This window comes from Rousettus aegyptiacus, unplaced genomic scaffold, assembly GCF_014176215.1.
Source record: "Rousettus aegyptiacus isolate mRouAeg1 unplaced genomic scaffold, mRouAeg1.p scaffold_m13_p_1, whole genome shotgun sequence".
In the NCBI taxonomy this organism is placed as follows: Eukaryota; Metazoa; Chordata; class Mammalia; order Chiroptera; family Pteropodidae; genus Rousettus; species Rousettus aegyptiacus.
The window spans coordinates 125,750,717-125,772,710 of NW_023416284.1; the positions used below are offsets into that span (position 1 = coordinate 125,750,717).

General features: G+C 36.4%; 1 long non-coding RNA gene across 1 annotated transcript in view; it reads left to right on the forward strand.

Moving 5' to 3' along the window:
- LOC107513201 overlaps positions 1 to 21,994 on the forward strand; it is a 363,871-nt gene that overhangs the window by 248,330 nt on the left and 93,547 nt on the right. Inside the window, exons 5-6 of the long non-coding RNA XR_001597491.2 lie at positions 474 to 588; positions 12,784 to 12,882. This is a non-coding gene — a long non-coding RNA (uncharacterized LOC107513201). The remainder of the gene's footprint in view (positions 1 to 473; positions 589 to 12,783; positions 12,883 to 21,994) is intronic.

Below are 21,994 nucleotides of genomic sequence, written 5' to 3' on the forward strand. Positions count from 1 at the left end.
TTTTCCGTATTAAAAAAAAAACCCTTTTGGTATTTTGATTGATATTATATAAATCTATACTTAAATTTGGGGAAATTTATATCTTAATAATATTGAATTTTCAATTCATGAATATTATATATCCATTTATTTAGATTTCCTTATTTTTTTAACAGTGTATTATAATTTTAAGTGTTGAAGTGTTGCACATGGTTGGTTAAGTGCACTCCTGAGAATTTTGTTTTATTTTTTGTTCTATTTTTTATTATTTTTTTTATTGTTTGCTACTAACATATAGAAATAAAATTGTTTCTTTAGTATTGATTTTATATACGGAAACCTTTCTAAATTCACTTAGTTCTAGTAGTTGTTTTTTTGTAGACTCCTTAAAATTTTCTATGTAAACGTGATTTCTCCTGTGAATAAAACAATTTAACTACTTCTTATCCAATCTTTGTGACTTTTGTTTCCCTTTTCATGTCTTTTTGCACTAGGTAGTTACTCGAGTATGAACGAAATGGTAAGAGCAAACATTTATGCCTCGTTCCCATTCTTAGGGGGAAAACGATCAGCTTCGCCACCGAATGTGATGTCAGCTGTTTTCTTTTAGTAAGTATTCTTTATCAGAATGAGAAAAATTTTTTATTCTTAATTTACTGAGAGCTTTTAATCATGAATGGATGTTTAATATTGCCAAATGTTTATTCTTTATTTTTTGAAATGATTTTTCTCCTGTACTTTCTCAATATGATGAACTACATTGACTTTAAAATCTTAAACCCTCGCATTCCTTGGAAAAACTTGATCATGATATATTCTCATATATCAGATACTGCTGGTTTCTGTTTGTTGATATTTTGTTAAACATTTCTTTGTCTATTTTTATGAGAGATATCAAACTATAAATTTATTTGTTCTCAAAGTTTTTGTCTGCTTTTGGTATCAGGATAATGTTGGCCTTATAAATGATATAGAAAGTATTCTCTTCCTCTCTATTTTCTGAAAGATTTTATATAAAGTTGGTAATATGGTAATATTTATTTTGTAAATTTTTAATAGACTTGACCAGGGAAACCATCTGGACATTTTATTCATGAGAAGGTTTTTAATAATAAATTCAATTTATTTTAACAAATATTGAACTATTCATATTTTTATTTCTTCACATGTTTAAAAATTGTATTTTCAAGAAATGTTTTCATTTCATACGTTGTCAAATTTTACTTGTCTGTTGTTCAGAATATTTCTTCTTAGATTATAACAGTCCCCTTAAAACTTTCTATAGCTCTTGTAAATCTATAACATATCATATTGAAATTAGTGCACAGTACAGTAATTTTTATGTGTGTTTGTTTTTATTTCTATAATAAGTAATCAAAATCATAGGAATATAAAGTAGAAAGGTGGTTACCAAGGGCTGGGGAGAAGAAGAAGGGAGAATTAGTGATTAGTGGGTATAGAGTTTGTTTTACAAGATGAAAAATTTCTAGCTATCTGTTGAGAGCTGTGTGAATATACTTAACACTACTGAAATGTACAATAAAAATTATTAAGATACTAAATTCAACATATGTGTTTTTTTTTTTTTACCACAATAAAAAAAGAGGTCAGGAAAGACTGAGCAGATAAATAAAATTTAGGGCCAAGCTTTGAAAGGTATATAAGAGTTAGTAAGGAGGACAAAGTAAGGGATGAGAGAACATCTAAGCAGAGGGAATAACATGGGCAAAAATGTAGAGACATAAAGGAGCTCGATATTTTAAGATGAGAATATCTGTATCAACTGTGGGGGCTGTGATATCAGTTATGACAGAAAAAGTAGCTAGGAAAGGCGTCTGGCTTAGATAAAGTATTAGCCTGAATGTGGCCTAAGGTCTGTGGGTCTTAGGGGAGAGTAAGTCAAAGGAAAAACTCCTGTCCTCACATCCCCCACAAGATTACCTAAAAATGATTCTGAATTGTTCCTCATTTGACAGATTTGCACCAGCACAATTGTCAATATTTTCATTCATATTATTCTTGTCATCCCCTGATCCTGTTCAGAAAGAAACAGATTTGATCTAGCTGTCTTCATGTAGAAAATGCTAATTTGTATATCTGTTACTCTTTACAGTCATGACCAGCTAGCTTCTTTCCATAGCCTCAAAATATTTTTTACAAAGCATTATAATTCTGAACATCCTTTAAAAATATATATATCTCAAAAGTTGACCCTTTAGAAGGATTAGAAATCCCATAGACTTTAGACAAAGATTTGACTCTCCTTAAGGAATAACTGATCAAAGGGTGCCAGGGTCATGATAACCTGTTTGTATGATCTCACCTTCTGTTTCACTTTTTCCTTCAATTTTATTCATTTCTTGACATTCTCTAATTTTTTTAATAAGACAAATGGCCAAGCTCCACCCTAAATTTATTAAATGTGTGTTATCAGAATTTCAGTGGCAGAGGCCAATCTCAGACTTCTCCTGACCCCTAAAGTCTAGCTAATTCCAGATTTCTCTACCTACTCCTTGCTCACAAGTGATTACAGGAGTAATTGTATCATGTGCTAGAAATAGTCAATAAACTAGTCGATCAGCAGCCTTTTTGCAGGCAGCCCTTTAGTTCTACAGTAATGAAACTGGTCCAAAAAGAGAAACCGATTGAAGTCTTCTGGGTCAGACACTATGAACATGGATGCCAGTGCCACAGCAAGCATAATTTGCCTTTCTTAGTGGTTCTCTGGAAATCAGCCTCCAGCTCTACAGTGGCTGTGTAGTGGTGATAGAATAGGTAGTGTCTTGAGCTTCACCCAGCAGGTGTAATATCTGTAACCTAACAAGCATCCTTTCAGTCAGAAGTAAATTTTTGTCTTCCTGGTAGGTGGCTGAAATATATTTTATGTTTGTCAAATCCATAAAGAGGAAAAGGCAATCTCTAAGGTCTGAAAGAGAGAAGAAAGGACCAGGAACTCATAAGCAGCCAGTCTGGAGTTAGAAAGGGGCATGCAAGTTTTTGAACAGAATCCCCTCCCTGAATCATCCACTCTTTGCTTCCACTTTTCTTATTAGTATTAGTATGGAAAATGCAAGGGCTGGGGGTGGGGGGTGGGGTGGGGGCCAGTGGGCATATGGCATGCAGCAACGGATGGTAGTTAGATAAATATCTTCAACTGACATCTAATACCTCTACCAATCACACCTTTTCTTGGTTCTGATATTTCCTTCCAACACCATATACAAATTGAACTACTTACTTCTGAAAAGACATCCCACTTCCGCCCCTAGATAATTGCAGCATTGTCACATTAAAGTCAATATATATTTTTAAAAGTAGAGGGTATTTTATAGAGATCATTAAATCCAATAGGGCATTGATGCCAAGAGATTAAACAATTTACCTACAGTTACACTTAAAAGGCAGATTTTTCTCTCTTTGAGAAAGCTAACCATCCATTACCCAGTCTCTAGTCTCTTCACATAAACTGAATGACACAAACTGTGATAAGCAACCTTGACAGTGAGCTGATACTGAGATCCTGAGCTGTGCAAACAACATCTGAAATCACTCATTGCATATGAGAAGCACAATTATGAGTAATTGTTGCCACTTCTATAACTGAACACTGAAATTCTAGCAAGAGCAAGAATAGAAGGAAATGGGCTGATGACCCTAGGGAATGTAGCTTTTGCATCTCTCTGCCTCTTTCAGATTATAAATCAGTGAATAAACATAGCCTGGTATTTCCTGAAGGCTAGATAGTAAAATCACTAAGATGTTATAAAGATACTCATTTCCATATTAAATAGCTAAGAATAAATATGTGAATAAAGGGAATAAGATTATACATATTCTTGGAAATGGAAACTAAAACACTAACTGATAAGGTTTTGTTCTTAGTCCAAGTACGAGTACTCTGATACTTATTTTGGCAGCTTTCCTTTTATTACCTAATATTTCAAGGCCTCTCCAGAAGAACTTTGAAAAAATGATTTTTTATCCTCTGTCTCTCTTCTTTTATCTTTTTATCCCAACTCCACCCTGTAGCTACAAAAAAAGAGAGGTTTGAAAATGGTGCATGAATAAGATTAGATTATAATTAGGACTATTTGTAGAAAAAACCTCCATTCCTTTTTTGGGTTTTGTGTTTTGTTTTCAAGTGGCCCACCTTTAGACTTGCTTCAAGTATAAATTCAATTAAAGTGAAACATAATTTAAGAAACTTTTTTCATATTACAAAAGTTTTCATAGTTTTATTTTCATGGTAAAAAATTAAGGGGATATAAAAATAAGTTTTAAAAAAGCAACAAAGAATCCATTCGAAATTCTGCCACCTAATGATAATCACTGTTAACATTTTGGAATATATCCTTCCAGATGTGTGTGTGTGTGTGTGTGTGTGTGTGTGTGTGTGTATTTTCAGTAGTCCTTGACAATACCGGTACTTGTTAAGTTCCTGGCTTCTCAGTCCTGCCCCAATCTTTTCCTGACTCCTCTGAGGCCAACACTGGTAACATAGCAGTAGACATAGCTCCTACCAGCTGGTACAGACAGGAACTCATCTTACTATTTTGGTTCTGTGGTGGCCAAGATGAGCCCTGGACTCCTATGAGTCTCTGGAGCTACAGTCTTGCCGGCCCATGTTGAGTTTGTGTAATTTGCAGGACTGGGAAGCGGGGTTGCCTGAGTTCCCTGATTTGTACTTTTGCTCCCCACCCAAGAGTGGAACCCTGTTCCACCCAAACTCCTCATCTGGGACCTAACACTCAGCTGGCTCTTGCCAGTGGTCCCCTTCTTCCTGGGTCTCTGAATCTATGTTCTGAAGCCCTGGTTGCTGTGACCATTCGCCCATGAACATTTCCTGGAGATTTCAACTGCAACGACCCACACAGCAGATCAGATTTCCCTGGGGAGCTGAAATCGCCAGGCATCTTTAACACTGGATTTGGGCCACTTTCATCAGGAATCAACCCTAGGATGGTTACCTTAATTCTGGTGCACCCAAGACCTAGTAGTCCATCTCTTGCCACCAGTCCACTGCAGACATCCCAGCATCTGACTCACTGAATATTTACAGGTTTTTTATTTTCTGTAAAATGTTTTTGAGCCATTTACTTTCCTGTTTGACTTAAAACTGACTGTCTTTTACTAAGCACTGGTTTATTTAACCTGCAGTCAAGGTCTCAGTTATAACATTTTAATTAATTGCTTAGCAATGTTGTTTCAAAGCAACAAAAATTAACATTTACACCCACACTTTCTTATGGATGGCTCAGAAGCACCTGACACAAATTAGCTCTTACATTATAGCCTTTTCTTCCTGTCAGCAGAAACAGCATGAAGTAAAAAGGAAAGTGGAGAAATAACCAAGGATATTTATTCACATCATGTTTTTCTTTCACATCAGGATGCGTGGTACCCTTTCATCCACTAACATTAAAATGTCTGCTTTCTTCTGATGCATTTTCATTTGGATCTTGAACAGTGTACTGGGCTCTTTCTGCCTTCATATATTAGACAACAGCCCTTCTGTGATAATAGAGTGGGAAAGCCTGTGGCGCAATTTGGCCCAAAGTGGCATATCTGAGGGATTATTTTAAAAGCAAAAAGGTGCACTTACCTAATAAACAAACTTGGACAAGCTCAAGTGGAAGGCTTATCTTTCAAAAAAGGAAAATCATGAGGAAGATATTTTGTGGCATACTGAGCCATTATCCCTTAACGTCATGTTTTTCCTCAAAAAGAAATAACACTTTTTTTTGAGATTGTTCAGCTAATGAGCACATTGTATTGAGGGACAGTGAGGAAATTGCAAACCTGTCTCAATCCCAGCTGTCAGCTCCCAGTTGGAAGGAAATTATCTAACAAGTTAAAGACAAAACACCTTTCATAGGCCAGAATGGAGACTTGGGTCCAAAGTGAGAAAGAAATTGAGCCCTAAACTTCTTGGGTTTTTTGCTGTTATACATAATAATTGTGGTCGAAGAAGAAATTCAGCAGACATATGGTTAGATGAGAAATAAACTTTAGTCACTGGTCAGTCAGAGCTAAGTATTCGTTAAAAGCATATATGCCCATTTTCTTAATTATCAAGTTTTTATTTATATACATGTTGGACCCTAGATGTAAAAAAAAAAAAAAAAAAAAAAAAAAAAAAGTGAGTAGCTAAAAATCAGTGTGAATTGAGCACAATTATCTATTCCCACCTTTCCAGCAGCTTGCAGCAATATGAAATTCCTATCACAGGATATGGAACAGGAGGCAAACCTAAAACAGGGCTGCAAATCCAGTCCCTCCAGGGCCAGGCAGGGAGGTGAGTGGATGAGACGGGCCCAGTGGGGATGCTGGTAACCAGAAGGACACACGCTTCATCTGACAGCCAGCTGCTGTTCAGATTCAGCCTACCAAGGCCAGTGTCGACAGATATTCTGAGGCTTTGCAAAAGAAGGCGGAAATCTGGATATTTATGAGAATTCTCCAGATTTTTAAATGTTGGCAATTGACTTAAAGAATTTGCAAACTCCCAGCAAGCCCAACAATAAACATGTGCAGGCCAGATGCTGCCTTCAGACTCCTAGTTTGTGAGCTGCCATCTAGAACGTGGGAAGGAGGGAGAGAGCTGCCTGAAGCAGGTTGGGTGAGCTGAGCTGCACATCCAGAGCATGTCATTCACAAGGCTGGGGAGCACAGGGGAGCAAAGACACACTTCAATCAGGTCAGAATTGGTTGAAATGAGCATAGTCATTTTTTAAATATATATGTACACATTTAAATATTTGATTTTTAATTTCATATATTTACGCGTATAAATATATAACCCTTTGAATCAATTAATATGTAATATGCATATATATTTATTGAAATTGCCTTTCATTAATATTCAATAATATTGTGTATTATTCCTATATACAATATCACATTGTTATGCACATAGAAAGGAGGCATTAAATGTTCGAAATATATTTGTTGAGCATTAATACATTCAGGAACTCTTCTATAATCCTGAAGTAAATTAGTGAAAAAGCCGGCAAAGATTCTAGTCCTCAAGTGGGTAGAGTTCCAGTGGTGGGCAATCAAATAATCAATAATGAACATAATAAATAAATTGTATTTTGTAGTAGGAGGTAGAAAGTGCTACAAGAAAAAAAGAAACATAAGGTAGGATAAAGAGGACTGGGATTACTGGGAGTGGTACAACTTGCAAAATTAAGCTGGGTAAATATTTTTATTTTAAAAAGCTGAATAGGTAATTTTTATATTAATATAATGATAGAGCAAGATGGAAGGCATCCATTAAATCCGTTGATAATTCCAAAGGCTTGTTTTAGTGATAATGCCTAATTCTTCCTCCAAATAAATCTCTTGCCAAGGATTATTTAAAATGTGAAATGGATTTCTAATTTAACATTTTTTGTATTATTTTGGTACTCATGTAGATGTCAGCTATTAATTTATTTGTTCAGCCATTATTTGATCAACACCTGCTATATGCAAAGCCCCAAATCAAGCATCAAGCATCAGGCACATAAAGGAAGATATGACTGAGACAGTAAGAGAAAACATTGGCAACATGACCTCAGGCACCAAAACTTCCGTGTAGTTATTGGCCCTTTTTCTGCCCAGTGAGCCCCAGGAATGAGTGAGATTCCTTTAAGGACCAGCATGGTTTCCATCATTTCTGAGATAGGTCCACTGTCATATCTGTGGAAACCACCATCATATCTGCCCATCTGCAGGGATATGAGCCACATCCTGAGTAATTCCACTCTATTCACTGTTCTTCCTCAGTTAGACGCAAGACCATGCTAAGAGTTGAATCAGCCTGGGCTCCGGTGTGATCTCAGAAGCCGATGCTCTGACCTCTCTGTGGTTCTCCCCTGTAACAATATGTTTGGATATTCGAGTGTTTTTAAATTGTCTCTAGGACGATAGAGAGTACATGATGGTTGAGACAAGGCAGTAACAAGACTGCTGGTTTTGGAGGTTAGATTTGTGTGTGTGTGCCTGTCCCCACCCCATAATACTGCCTCTGATCAGTTGTAAGATCTAATCCTTCTAACTGCAAAATGGAGTAGATATATGTCCTTCACATTTCACAGGATTCTTGTGAGAATTAAATGAGTTGGTACATGGAAGAGCTCTCTGTAAACTGTAAAGTGCTAATAATAATAATAAAACGGTTTCCATTTATTGAGCTCTTATCGCATGTTAAACATGGTTCCACTTTACACGTATTAATTCAGTTAATGCCTGCAACAGTGTATGAGGTAGGTGGTATTATTATCCCAGTTTTCAAGCGGAGAAAACCCAGACACAGGGAGGTTTAGTGACTTACCTAAGGTCACAGTACTGCCAAGTGGTGCAGCCGGAAATCCAACCAGGCTATCTGACTCCAGAAACGAGGTATTTACAGAAGTAAAATCCATTCCACAATATTCATCATTTTCAATATGTAAAGTACCAAGCTAGGTAGTATGATGCATATATAGATTAAAAGAAACCTTCCTGTTTTCAAGAAGCTGACAAATTAGTAGGAGAATCAAAACAAGCTAGTTCATACTGAAGTCCTTAAAATCACACGTGTGTGTTCCCACACACATCACACACCCATTCCTGTGTTATGATTTGACTAAAACTCCTTACTGTCAGTAAAACACACATGAGAGTTCTTAGCTGAGAGGAAGAGATCTACCCATGCATGAGAGGTCAGAATCAAGCTCAGTCGAAAAGGGGTTCTGAGGAACAGGGTGGGATGCAATGGACATTAGATAGCTAGGACTTAAATTCTCTCCCACCGGCGGCTACCCTAAGGATGTTCTTTGAATTGGAGGCAGAGGTGGGCAGCTCCTTTTCTCAATGTCACATTTTAAAATTGGATTGATGTCAAACCTCCCAAATGATGTCAAGGAATAGGACATACTCAAGAGAGATAAGGAAGGGTAGGAAGATGCTAACGAATACATCATAACTCGCCAATGCCTCACGCCCACTCCCCAAAAACTCTGTTCCAAGACGTCTTGAGGCCTTTGCTGTCCTTTGGGAGGTAGAAGCAAGAAGACCTCCAAAAAATAATCAAGGACTCATTTTTTAAAATTTATTAAAGCACCAATGCATTTCATTACTTTGTTCTATTTTATTTCTCAGCACCCCAATGGAAGTTCTATTCTGATTGGTTTTCCCTCAGAAGCCCACTACTTCGCTTTTTCCACAATCCAAGTTTTTAAAAATGCAAATCATAATTTTTATTTATCATTTTTACATATCGCAATAAGGAATAAAAAAAAATCAATGATCTGCTTTAATTCCATGCACTTTTGAAGGCATACCACATTAGGAAGTGGTTAGAAAGGTGGCTATCATTGTGAGTTGTACAACTCAAGTTTGGACCTCTGAAAGGCACTATGGGTAAGCCCCCAGAGTTTATTCTTACTTAGCTCTCTTCCAAAAAGGCCAAGTATAAAAACAGATCAAAGAAAACTGAGCACCCACTCTGATTCCTAGTTTCTCCCTCAAACCATGTGGGGGTTATTTAACTTTTGCCTTCTTAACCAGAGCATTAAACAAAAATAATTGAAAATTCTTTTACAGAAACAAATTCAGATTTACCCATCAAGGCTAACATAAACTGAAGCTCCCAAATCTTTGGGGACAATAATTATAGATACAGATCAGGCAGCAAGTAGGACAACCCGAACCTCAGTGATCCAGAGGAACAAGGACTATTCCAAGAGGCAGATACAAAGTCTTGGAGAGGACTTTTTATCTCTGAAGGTATTTGGTTCCACCTGCTCAAAACTCATGGGAATCAGAGAGGCCAGCTAAGTAGGTGAAGATTTCTGTGCTATTCACTCAGGATAGTTTAACCATTTCATTTAAAAAATCTTAATAAGGTCTTCGTCTGTTCTTCTGATATAGAACTCTCAAATATTTTATGCTCAACTCTTATCCTTAAAATATCCCTAAACTTCAAAAGTATATCTCAGCTTCTGAGGACTCTCACATACATCAAAGAAATTTTTTCTCCACTCTATACCCAAATCATTATTCAAAAAATATATATTCCTCTCAAGTATTTTTTTAAATTTGTGGCAAATATTATGAATTGACTTGATACGCTGTGATATATGCTTGTTTTGATTGCCTAAAATCAGGAGCAAAAAAAAAAAAAAAAAGATAGAATTGATCAAATTGGCTAAGACTTTTCTTGTGGCCAAACTCTAGCTTTATGGGAATGCTGTTTTAGCCTGGTATTCAAGAATATTTGACATTTAAAGAAGGAACTCCTCCTATGTACCGAAAGGCAACTGCCCTGACTTCAACGTTAACTAAAAATGTCAACAGATGAAAATGGAAGAGTAAGTTGTATTGACATTTGCCAATATATAGGTATACCTGCAAAAGTTTAAGTGACAAAGTGGTCTGTCTCTTAATTCCTAACTTGAAATGTCTCACACTATCCCATCTATAAGTTGTGTCCTCTACAATTGTGTAAAGAGCTGCATCTTATTTTGGTGGTAGGTAAGAAAGATAGAACCCTGTCATCACAGGAAATCTGATATTTCTGAAATTTGATATAGAAGAAATGAAAAAACAAATCTGTTAATTCACCCTAAAAAATTGACATGATTTAAAATGACTAATTATGAAACTAAAAGATTTATCTCTTCATATTCATTGCTGAGTCAGTAATTTGCTTAATTGCATGTGATTAACCAAGCTGAATATGTTTTTTTCCCCTTTGTATAGCTTTATTATTGGCACTGAATTCAATTATTAAACAACTTCATGGTAGGAGAATATCTTCACGACTACTAGGAAGAGGATTATTTAAAAAATAAACACTAACTATAAAAGAAAAATAATAAACTAGAGTATATTAATATAAGGGAGAGATGGGTAAAAAGGTACAAACTTTCAGTTATAAAATGAATAAGGTCTGAAGATCTAATGTGTAACATGGTAACTATACTTGATAACACTGTATTGTATAATTGAAATTTGCTGTGAGATGAAACTTAAATGTTCTTACAAAAAAAAGTAAATATATGAGGTGAGCAATGTGTTAATTAACTCAGTTGGGGGGAGTCCTTTCATAATGTATAATAACCCCCAAAAGTAATTTTTGTTCATCAAAAGGCAAAATAGGAACATGAACAGAAAAATTGCAAGTGAAAGAAAACCAATTCATAAAGAATTTCTACAAATCGTTACAAAAAAAAAAAAAAAAGCAATCCAATGAAAAAATAGGTAGAAATTTGAACAGATATTGCAAAAATAGAACATCCAAATGGTCAATTAATAAATGGAAGGTTGCTCAATCTCATTAATTGTCAGAGTAATCTAAAATAAAAGTATGATGAGATATGGCTAGACATAAACAAGGATGACTAAAATAACTTAGATAGGAAATAGCAAGTGTTGATGAAAAGGTAGAGTCACAGAAATTCACATATATGGTTGGTGGGAATGTTAATTGTTTGAAAAACTGGCAATACCTGTTAAACTTGAACATAAGCACATCTTTCCATCAAGATAAATGTGTGCATATGTTCACCAAAGAAAACACCATAATGTTCCTAGCAGTCCTACCGATAATAGCTCCAAACAGGAAACTACCCAAATGTCCATCAACAGTAAAATGAATAAACAAACTGTGGTATATTCACACAACAAAATACTACACCACATGAAAATAATCACTTTATGACTGTATAACAGTGTGGATGCCTCTCACAAATGTAATGTTGAGTGAAGCAAGCCAGAAACAAAAGAGTATATGCTATATGATTGCAGTTATATAAGGTATAAAAATTGATGAAAGTAACGTTAGCTATTAGAAGTGGTTACACTTTGGAAATCAGGGGCCAGCTCATGAAGAACTCTGAGTGCTGGTAATAATCTGATACATTTTTATCTGATGATAAAAATTGGTGTTCATTTTGTGGGTGACATTAGTAAGTTGTATACTTATAATTAGAGTGTTCTTCTATGTTTATACTACTCTTCTAAAAACTAATAAATAAAAATCAAATTGGACATGCATAACATGAATTTTCATGAAAACGCTTTTGGTCCACAACACTACATTTTAATAGATAAAATTTGTATTTCTTTTTTTAATTGAGCTCTTTGTAACCTAAGAAGTATACTTTTGAAACACTTTCTTCTACCGCAAAGAAAACAATAATAAGCACCAAAAATTTACAAACAATGTCTTTTTCTTGAAGAGGTATAATAATTTCTTTTATTAAACAACAAATAATATAAACTAAGAAGGGTTTTTTAGTGCTGATAATTATGTTTTGGTATATCTGATAATTTATGTTCAATAAAATACTTTCTAATTTCACACACAGTATCTCTTCCCTGAGCCACATGTTGCATAGAGCAGATATTATTATTATTCCCATTTTGTGAATAAAGAGAATGAAGCTCAGAGAGGCTCAATGTATCCATGATCAGAAAAAAAAATAGTCACATGGCCTGGATTCAAAAATAGTCACATGGCCTGGATCTTCTTTGATGGAGAATTAATGCACTATACTACTGCTCAGCAAATATTCTTATTTTACTTTTTCCTATACTAACAATTTGCCTGAAGTGAAACAATTCCCATCGCGATTCTAATTTTATTCCTCCTCCATTTACCAAAACCTTGAAGTGCTTCTCAGTGCAGCATAGCATAAAAATTAATTGAAAATGTTTTTCAAATGTTTTTATGACTGGCTGGTGTCAACTTTTTTTAAAATCTGGAAAAACATACTTGAAACTCCTGAGTGTGTTTAAGATGAGTCCAGTATGGTTGCTTATTTTTGCTCTTAGGTAATTAAAACAATGCTACAATGTCTTGGTCACCTTTGATTTGCTGCATGGAGCCTAGTCTTGAAAGTTGGAGAAGCAAGAAGGGACCACATGATAGAGGTGAGTCCTCAATGGCATTTTGTGAATTTTCTATGTCTTATAGGAGTGAAAAATTCAAGAGCGCAAACTTTAAGTCTATTTAGCACCTTCTGTGAATTCTCACTTTACAACCAAATATCTTGGATAAACCTAGAATAAGAAAAAGAAAAATTAAACACACACACACACACACACACACACACACACACAACCTTCTAGATAATGGAAGAAATGGGCTAATGGATTAAGAGCAGAATATGTGAGAAAACACTAAATAAGTGATGTGTGACATGAAGCAGAGAAACCTAAGTGGAAACCTGGTTGGTTAATTTTCCAAGATTGTCCATCTTTCCGGTCACAGAGGACAGAAAAGATAATAAAAAGGCGAAGTAGGTATGTCAGATGGTGTGGCTTTACTCACAGGCTCTAGATTGACTTATGAGCCATAGAGGCGGCTCTTTCCAAGGAAGATCTCTAAATTTGTCCTTACTCCAGAGCTGAAGATCAGCAGTCACTCAGGTTTTCAGCACAACAAAAATACTCCTCTTTTTAAAAATTGCACTTTAGAGAAAATAGGTACTATTTTGTTGTTGTTGTTGTTGTTGTTATTGAGATTATTTTTGACTTATTTTTTAATGTATTTTAATAATCGTCATACTTTATTTGTATCTTTGGCCTTTTAGTAATAGGTGGAGTTCAGCTTCACCAGTTGAAAAATATTAACAAGCAAATAAGACTACCACACGAGAGGTATACCTTGTACATAAGAAACTGATAGGATGAATATATGGTTCCTTTGGTATTGTTACTTGAAATTTCCATAAGCTTTCCAGTTATCCATTCTTTGGTGTAATGAACAATAATATTCATAAATGAAAAGGGCTTCCATTTTTAATAAGTCAAGAAGTTTTATGTTAAAATATATGATCACCACTGAGACTACTAATTTTTTCAATGCTGAGGCTGATCACCAAATGTACAGGTAGGATGCCTTGACAGCATTGGCTCTGTGCCACTCCCAAATGGCAATAAAATTCGTAGGAATATGAGACTTCAAGTTTCTTTTATACACTGACTAAAAAAGCACAGCATTTCAGATGTCTCTCACCCTTGCAGACAAGCATATGGCATAACAGAGATTGTAAAAAGGGTTATGAGCATCACTTTCTTTAGTAAAGAGTATCATAGCAGAACTGTGGAATTCAGTTTTCATACAATTCTGAATTTTCCAGATGCCTCCACCAACTCCTACACACACTGTTGTTGAACACGACTTACCTACTGTTTCATTCCAATTATTTTATCTGTCAAAGTCTCTACTGACTCACACTGAAACATGACAAATGCTATAATTCACCAAAACTACATAATTGCCCTCAAAGAACAGACTACTACAATACTTCTTAAAAATGCCTCTGATGGTTCTAGAATAGTTGCTAAAACAAAGGTCATGTATTCTCTTTGATTAGAAGTGAAGAATTCTTTCATGTTCAGGTAACATTTAGACTTTGGAGACTGAGGACTTTAATTCATAACCAAATGTATTAGTTTTCTATTGCTGCCATGACAAATTACGCCATAACAAATTATACCATAACAAATTACCACAAACTTAGTGACTTAAAACAACACAAACTCTAAAGTTCTATATGTCAGAAGTCCAATACAGGTCTTAGTGATCCATAGTCAATGTGTGGCAAGCTGTGTGCCTTTCCAGAGTCTCTAGGGGAGAATCAGTTTCCTGCTGATCTGGGTTGTTGGCAGAATTTAATTCCTTGCAGTTATATGCTATAGGCTGAGGTCCTTGTTTCTGTGCTCACTGTCAGCTGAGGGCCATTCCTCGTTTCTAGAGGCCCTCTTTCTGCATCTTTAAAGGCATCAATGGCAGATTGAGTACTTCTAATGTTGCATCTCTTTGACACACTCTTCTATCTTCTTTCACTTTTAAGGACACATGTGATTAAATAGAGCCTGGCTATTCCAGAATAATGTCCCCATCTCAGAGTCTGCATACCCTTAATCAAATCTGCAAAGTGTCCTATGCTGTATAAAGAAATACATTCATAAATTCCAGACATTAGGACATGGACATCTTTGGGGAGCCATTATTCTGTTTATTGTGCCAATCTTATACATCCCTAACTGAACAATAATTCCACTATTAAAGACAATAATCTTACCAAAAGATTTTGAATAAATGAAATTTACTGACGAATTAATTTTACAGAACTTAAATAGGAAGGTGCTATTTATTTTAGTCATCTATTCTCTTCTCATCTGCTACCAGTAGTCTACATGGAGTAATGAAAGGAATAAATCAGTACTGAGGATTAATTGTTCACTCCACAAATTTATATGTTGAAGGCCTAACCGCTAATATGACAGTATTTGGAGATGGAGCCTTTGGAAGGTAATTTGATTTAGATAAGTTCATGAAGGCTTATGATAGGATTAGTGCCCTTAAAAGAAGAGATACCAGAGAGCTTCCCCTCTCTTTCTATCTGCCATGAGAGAACACATTGAGAAGGTGGCCAACTACAATCAAGGAAGAGAGCTTTCATCAGAATCTGACCATGCCATCACCCTGATCTTGGACTTCCAGATGCCAAAACTGTAAAAAGTCTCTGCTTTTTTATGACAGCCCAAGCTGACTAAAACAATGAGAAGTCGGTATAAAAAAAGAGAGAGGTTCACCCTTCTATTTTCAATCTAAGAAAATATAGTTTCATAGTAGAGATGGCAGTAAACTCTTCAAAAAGCAGTAAACTTTAGATTCCATTAGCTATGGTCCTATTTAATCACTGATTTTATCAGTTGAGACCAGAAAATATTAACCAAATATATTGGGATTTTCTAAAATCCAAATATCATTGGAATGGTGTAAGACCTTCAAAATATTATTTACAATAATCATTGTTTCTTCTATATGATTGTAAATGAAATCATATCTCTATCAACTAACAGTGATAATATCAAAGAGCAGTTTTTTAAATGTGAAATTTGGGCAAACTATACAAAACTTCAACCAATTATTAAGGCTTAACAAAGGATTTCCCTCCCCCTACTGCACATATAGCAATTTTCGTAAACTTAAATGAAACTTAAATGAGGATTTCTAGCGAACTGATTTGTCTATATGTATCAAATTTTTAAATTTTAAACTTTGCTTATATATTATAAGATTAAAGAACTCTTCAGTAACATAGTGGCAGGATTAAAAAAAAAAAAAGGAGTGAACGCAGAGATAAAGATGTCCATTTTGGTTGGTCACCACACCACAGTATGACATCAAGGACCCAGAAAGTTCTTTTTGGTAGATTGTCTCCAAAGATGGCTACCCTAAGTTTTTTGCCTTCCTGTACAAACATGCCAGTCTCCTGACTGAGAAGAGAAGTTCACTTTTTCCTCTTCTTGAATCTAGACTGCCCTTAAAACTACTTCTGAGCCCAGACCTTAAGAAGACTGACAGCTTCTACTTCTTTCCTCTGAGAATGCTCCTGCTTGGAACTTAGCCCCTGAACAGTGAGGAAGCCCAAGTAGCTATACAGCAAGGGCACATGGAGGAACACCAAGGCCCCTTGCCAATAGCTCCAACTAAACTGCCATCTGGAAGCCAGATACAACTTCCTGCCATATGTCTGCAGCCTTTTGGACCTTCAGGCAATCCTAGTGCCCCAGCCAACACCACATGAAGCTGAAGAATTGCCTATTCAACCAAAATAGGGAAAAATATACATAAAGAAATAACAGTAAAAAGAAAGATGAGCACTGCAATTTCAAATAGAATAACCAAGGGAGATCTCATGAGAATGTAACATGCAGGAGTAAGCCACGTCATTATCTGAAGAAAGAGGGTCCCAAGCAGAGGAAATGGCCAGTAAAAAGGCCCTAATCTGTGAGTTCATGGCATATTAGATAAAAAATCAAGGAATCCAGTGTGGTTGCAATAAGGTGATCAAGGGAAAGAGTGGTAGAAAAAGAGCTCAAGAGGTCAAAGAGGTCCATAGTAGATGAGCCTTTGTAGTTGGTTGAATGACAGCCCTCCGAAGTATATGCCCTCATCTTAACCCCTAGATCCTGTAAATGTGAAGACATTTGGAAAAAAGAGTCTTTGCTGAGGCAAATAAGTTAATGATCTCAAGATGAGATCATTTCGGTTTATTTCAGTGGGCTTAAATATAATAAGTGTTCTTATAAGAGAGGAGAAAAGGCCATGCAAGGATAGAAGCAGCAGTAATTGGAGTGATGCAGCCACAAATCAAGGAGCACCTGTAGCCACCAGAAGCTGAAAAAGACAGGGGTGGATTCTCCCCTAGGGCCTTCAGAGAGAGTGTACCAACGCCTTGATTTCATACTCCTGGTCTCCAGAACAATGAAAGAATAAAATTTCTGTTGTTTTAAGCCACAAAGTTTGTGGGACTTGGTTCCAGCAGCCCTAGAATACTAATACAGTTTTCCTAGGACATTGTAAGGACTTTATTTTTTAATCAGGGTAGAAGGAGAGCCATTGTAGGATTAGAGCAAAGAAGCAGCATGATCAAACATATTTTTTAAAAGATAATGAACTGCTAGTTTGAAAATAAATTAGAAGAGCCCAAGTACAGGAGTCAGGAGACCAGATGGGAGACTAATATAAGCAAGAGAGAATGATAACACAGGCCAGCATTGCAGCAGTGTTGCAGACTAGGAGTGGTTAGATTCTGAGTATATTTTCAAGGTAGAGAGACCAGAATGTCTAGATAGATCAGATCTGAAGTATGAGGGGAAATGATGAGCCAAGAATGACTCCAAGGTTTTGGGCTAACGGAATGGGAAAACAGATTTGTCATTGACTAAGATGAGGAAGGTTGAAGGTAAAACAGACTAGGGAGGAAAGATCGAGGGAAATCCATTTATGGTATGCTGAATTTGAGGTTTCTATGAAGTATCCAAGTGGAGATGTCGGACACCCAGTTATGTATAAAAATCTGAAGTTCAGAAGAGAGTATGGGCTGGAAATGTTAATTAGGGTATGTTAGCATACAGATGATATTCAAAACCATAGAACTGGCGGGATCGACATGATAGCAAGTATTTAAAAAAGGACTAAGAACAGAACTGGAATACTCTAGCATTAGGAGGAATGGGAAGCAGAAAGATAAGGAGACCAAGAAGAAATCCCTTCCCCCACCTCCACCCTCCCAAAAATGTGGTATCCTGAAAGTTACATGAAGGAAATAGTCAAGGAGGGAGTTACCAAACTGAGTCAAACACATGGACAAGTAAGATTAGGACTGAGAATTATTTTGTGGATTTAGCAACATGGAGGTCACTGGTGACTTTTACAAGAGTAGTCCTGGTGCAATATTAAGGGCATAAACCTGACTGAAGTGGGTTTACGAGAGAATGAGGAAGGTGGATTTGGAGACAGTTAGCATGGAGAAATCTTTAGGGGAATTTTAACGCAAAAGGGAGCACATAGATGAGATGACAGCTGACAAGGGAATGAGACTTACGGAGCAGGTTTCTGAAACTAAAAGAAAAAGCAGCATGTACATATATGCTCATGGTAGCCACTGAGAAGACCAAAAAAAAAAAATGGCAAAGTAGAAGAAAGGGAGAAGAATTGCTGGAACGATGTCCAATGGGATGGGATCTAGTGCAAGAGTGAAGGGATTGGCACAGAATTCTCCTAAGGCACAGACCGGAAGGTAGAAGATGTGGATGCTGGTGAGCAGGGCGGGAGGGCAGTAGTAATCTGGGAATGTTCTCTTCTGTTCATCTTACCATGCTCGGTGAAGCAGGAATCGAGGTCACCAGCTAAAAGTCAAGATGGAAGAGAAGGTGTTGGAGATTGGAGAGAGCAGAGAAGTAGGAAATAAATGTCCAGGAGAGTAGGTGAGTAAATAGCTAGGAAAGTATAGAATGATTGTCCAGCAGCAATGAAGGCCCATTTGATGTTTGTGGTGATAAAATTTAAGATAATAACAATCAGCACAGTGGAGTGTTTTTACTAGCGAAGTTCAGCTTCATAGAGGCAGGCACAGAGCAGGCCAATTCTTGGATTTAACCAGGGTTTCAGTTTAGCTATGAAAGAAGAGAGGTAAAAGGTAGCACATGATGTGCACGAGGGAGAGAAATGATGATTTACCTTGGAATTTAGGCTGGTAAGGAAGGGAAGGAGGCCGTGGAAGGGATGAAGGGTGGTGAAGAATCGTGGGACAAATCGGTAGAAAGCCAGGGTCACTGGGCGGAATTTAAAGGACTATAGAAGTACCAGAGGGAGGAAGCTGAAAACGAAAAGAAATTCGAAAGAAAGAATCTTAATGTTATAAATAGACCCCCTGGTCTTCAAATCATGCTAGAAAAGAAGTGAACCATTGAAATGTACCAAAAACAACTTCCTGATCCATTATTTCCTATACTAAAAATGCCTTTTACTGTGAAAGCTATTTATTCATTCAAGTTTACAGAAAAACAGGAAGGCTAGATTTTTTCCCAAGCTAATTTGGAACTTTTCCATCTTCAGAGGTGATTTTCATTTCATTCATAATACATTTTCATTTCAAGTTAAATGTTGTATGTCTAGATACCTTTTCCCACAACAGTGGTTATGTTCTCTAATCCTCCTTTCTCTCTCATAATCTTTAGTTATTTTCATTCTTTTATTCTACCTTATCACCCATCTCTTTGAAAATTAAAATGCAATGCTTAAATGCTTAATATACAATGCTTAAATCTGAATAAAAGCCTCACTGATGCCAAGAATAGTGGGAGGACTGCCTTGTGATCCTTGCATGTCTTTTCATTTCCCAGTGTCTTGTCAGTTTCAGGTTCAGTGTTTTTCAGGAAGTAGACTCCCGTCTACTAATTCAGTCAGTGCCAAGAGTAAAGCATGGTCTCTCCAAGCTATCTTGCACCTGGAGGTATCTCCTAGGGGAGATATGCAAAAATAAACAGCAAAATCAGGCAACTAGGCCTCATTATATTTTTATTAACAGAGTAACTCTTTTACCCAAGCAATATCCCAAATTGGATAATTACCTCCCACATTGCTGGTCCCTTGGCTGTGGAGCCAAACACCAAGTTCTTTCTCAATTAGTGTTCTGAGCTCTGAGTCAAGTTCCTTATGTGCTGTTACCCAGCTGCTACCCAAATACCCAGATGTTACATGAAGCCCTTCCTAAATATAACTCTTTAAGCACATTTAGAATCCTCCAAGGAAAAATAAGTAAATAACATTAGTATATTATTTTATTGACAAGACTTGATATCTACCCCTTAAAAAGTATTTAAAAAAAACTGATTAGAAATAAGTCAAATAAGAAAACTTTATTCTGCCTGCTAAATTTTGAACTATTGACCTGACTAGGATAAAAAGATCATCAGATAATAAAATCTGATCCAAGTTTATTAAGCAGCACTTTCATCCAGTAATATGTTATTACCAAGTAAATGTAATTTAATGATAAAATGGTAAATATGAAATAAGATATGTTGGGGGGAAAATCTGCTTGTGTTTTGTATATAAATGTTTTAGTATTTAAATAGAAACCAAAAAAGCAGAAATATTCTGAAGTAAAAACAGAACTGGAATTTCCATTTCCCATCCACATCATAAATGAGATCATTCCACAGCCATGACTTTTTGCACACCACTTTATAAGAGTGTACTCAGACAGAATCTGTGGCTGGGACCCAAGGCACTGAAAGCTATACTTATACTGGCTTGTGAAGGATGCATCGCATATCCACGCACATGCACACACACGCGCACACACACACACACGCACACACTGACCAGAAGTCACAAAACCTATGGCTAAGTCTATAAAATTTATGAATAAGCTACTAAAGTAGCCTCAAGCAGAAGTGGCAGAAAACATGGCTCTTTTTATACTACTTTAAAAATAAACTCCATTCACTGGAAAAGGTAACAACATATGATGCTTTGACAAAATCAAAAATAATATTTAAGAACTTAGAAATTCTCTAGCACATGGTTCCATATCCTCAAAAGGATTAACATCTGAATCCATTCCCTTAAATCTGAATTCGAAGGGCCACTCAAACTGCCCATGTGGCTTCTGTCCAAGCATGGGGCTCACATTTGTACAGCTTTGTCTGAGCAAGTTACCCATCTGCTGTAGCTGTCCTTATTGACTTTCACTTACAAGAGACGTGTTATTAACATGCTAGATCGATTGAGTTATACATTACTTTTCTCCCTCCTCAACTTGCAGAGAAATTAGCAGATGAGGAAGTGGGTCGAGGTACAATGGAGGGCATTGCTTTGCAAATGAAAGTATCAAAAGGAATGCATAATTGAAAAGAGAAATAAAGTAGAATCAATTATTTCGGTACAGTGAATAAGGGGCATGATTTTCACTGACCACTGGGCCCAGTGGGAGTTGAGCATGTGAATGTTATAGAGGCAGCCAGCTCCTACCTGCCACTCCCTGGTCTGCATCATCGTCATTGGTGTCTCTTAGAGAAGCCTGGGTCTCTGCACTCTCTGGTAATGGCCTACATTCCACTGCCTTAGCACAGCTAGAGCTACAGATCATCCCGTGAATCGTTCCTTCATTCTCAAAGTCATCTAAAGTTTGAAAGGGGAGAAATATTGCTGTGATATTTACACCACACTGAACACAGTTTTTTTTTTTTTCTTTTTGAATTACATAGAAGTAAATATTTCAAGATAAACTAAAGGGGATGTGTCTGAGGGAGACTGAAGAAATAGAAAGTGGAAAAATTCCCCTTTAAGGGTCTTAAGTTGAGGGGAAAGGGGGCAGAGAGGGAGAGAAGGAAAGAAAATAGTGGTTAAGAGAAGAAAAAGTGAATTAAATGAAAGGAATGCTAGGTAACTGTGGAAATTATTTCTTCAAATTCTTAGGTTTCTTTCTAGCATTTCCTGTCAGCTGTCTGGCTATCTACCAGGGAAAAGAAAAATCTTCTAAAACCATTCCAGTGGGAATTTGAATTTTAAGTATAAAAAATAACAATGATCCACAGGCCAGGGAAGGAAGTGGTAAAATTCCTAAATGACTAGAGTTGAAATATCAAGAAGAATATCAAATTTTGTGTTTTTCCACTTTCTGTGTGGTAATACACAAGATACCTCTATCTGCCATAAAGTACTAGTGATGAATTT